At 40.3% G+C, this 2,168-nt stretch overlaps 1 pseudogene; it reads right to left on the bottom strand.

Annotated features, from left to right (window-relative positions):
• Positions 1-605: 605 nt before the first annotated feature.
• The window catches only part of LOC105810439, a 41,992-nt pseudogene continuing 40,429 nt past the window's right edge, over positions 606-2,168 (bottom strand).

Genomic DNA, 2,168 nt, shown 5'->3' with positions numbered 1-2,168 from the left:
AGAAGAATTTTAAAAATCCATTAGTCCCAGCTAGTGGTTGCCATTTTTGAAACCAAAGCAAAGCTGGCAAAGGAAAGGGCAGGTGTTGTTTCTGCAGGTATTTGTTAGCATTGTGTATATTTCCTATGTAAATTGCTCCCATGCCCACATTAAAAAAAGAATGCTAGCCCTTTGCAAAGACAAAAAAAAATTCAACTCGTACTTGGTTATGACATCTTTTTTTCTTTTTTTTTTATTTCAGCATATTATAGGGGTACAAATGTTTAGTTTACATCTATTGCCCTTGCCCCTCCTACCCCGAGTCAGAGCTTCAAGTGCGTCCGTCCCCCATCTTTGATGTAAGAAACTAAGCCTACCTGTGGCCTCTAGTCTCAAAACATGAATGTCCTCAGTGTAACATTGTGTTTTCACAGAAATAGGCACATAGTTTCCAAGTGAGCTCAGCCCCTACACTCTGCCCTCAGGCACCCAAGCACACACATCTATAATCCAGCCATCCTCATCAAATGTATTCCAGTGCCTCACAGTGAATCTTTTTTGTTTTTTAAATTTAAAATTTTTAATTTTCTCATTGAAACTGTCAGTATTAAGAAATTTACTTGGAATCACATGACTCCCTTAATTTTTTCACAGGGAGTATTCCCTTTACTCTGCAGTGCATGGTCTTGTGGATATGTTCTAAGTGACATATTTGTTAGCACAGTAGTTTCAATTGGGCAAAACTTACTGCCAACAGAACTTGAATTTAATTCATTATACATTTTAGTGGCAACCAATGATAGAGTGCTTCAATATTACAGATTTCAATTCTTCCATTCTTTATGTCTATGAATACTTTAATTTCCAGGTGTGACTGTTATAATACATTAAAGGAAGTGTTTACACTAAACTTTGGAGTTTTGCCATATATCCACTCCCAAGTTTGTCATTCTTTGGCTTTGCTGTTTATTCCAGAAAACAGTGTCTCCTCTGTTGGGTTTATTAGGTTAATGTGATTATTGGTTTGGTGATACCAGCATAGCCTGCAGCAATAGCATTCATCAGTACTTCTCAGGTCAGAGTGGGATCCTTTTACAAAATACTTTGTACTAAGGAAGGTGTGCTGGCAATGATACTGCTCCTAATCCCTCGGCAAGGGCTCCTCAGCAAAGAGGACAAGAAGGTCCCATCAGTACTAGGTAATAACGTGCAATAAAGCGATGAGCAGTACTCTGGACAATCTTAGAAGCTATTCCTGAGATTTTAAACTGTCCATCAGGTGAAAGCCCAAATCTTTTGGTAGCCTGAACATCTCACTTGGGTTGGACAGCATTCAGAGCTCTCACAACTAATTCCAGGTGTTCCTTTTCCGTCCTATCAGACTTGTTTGGGTTGGAAAGAAAGTCAACTTGATATTACCCATATCATGGTAGACTGTTCCTCCTCCACTTCTCCCAGCCAGTTTTATACTTTTTTCATCAGATTCAGGTTACATTCCTGCCAAGGATTCTGAGGCCTACCAATTACAACAGAGGGAGAATTTCTCCAAAGGAAAATGCTGGCTTGCCTTCCAGATTCATATGGTCATGGATCCAGCATTCTACAGCTAGATTTTGGTAAATATTGTTGGAAATTAACTGTGAAATGAGCTCACATTTTACTATGCTTTTAAAGCCAGCTGCGGGAACCTTGAGGTTACAAAGTAAGTGACAGCCCTTCTTCCTTGGCAATGGATCAACATGCTAGAGTCACATTATGGTTTCGTGCATGTTTGACTTCACCTGTTTGGCTCTTTGGGTATGCACACAGCTGGCAGCCAACATGTTTTACATTCTATACCTTCCTGAGTTTGAAATAAGCCATTCCTAACTGTGGAGTTGGGTGGTCCAAATAACTGAGTGTAAACTGCAGCGCCTTCAGCACCGGCCAGCCCCAGTCTAAAGAGGCAACACGTGGGTCCCTGGTCCCTTTCTGCTGCCCAGACGAGGGGGTGCAAGCAACAGCATACACTCCTCAAAATGAATCTTATTGTTCTCTTTTTTTTCTAGTTTTCTTGGAGCACTCCTCCCTTTCTTCTTCATTCACTTGGCAAACCCATCCATTGTTTTTTAAGTTAGATGTTATTTCCTTGGGAATCACTCCTGATCTACCCTAGACTGAATTAGGCCTTTCTTTTAAGTTGCTCTATA

The sequence above is a fragment of the Propithecus coquereli genome, unplaced genomic scaffold, assembly GCF_000956105.1.
Source record: "Propithecus coquereli isolate 6110/MARCELLA unplaced genomic scaffold, Pcoq_1.0 Scaffold212, whole genome shotgun sequence".
NCBI classification, from domain to species: domain Eukaryota; kingdom Metazoa; phylum Chordata; class Mammalia; order Primates; family Indriidae; genus Propithecus; species Propithecus coquereli.
The sequence above is the reverse complement of the archived record's forward strand: the minus strand, read 5'-3'. Positions and strand labels throughout refer to the sequence as shown.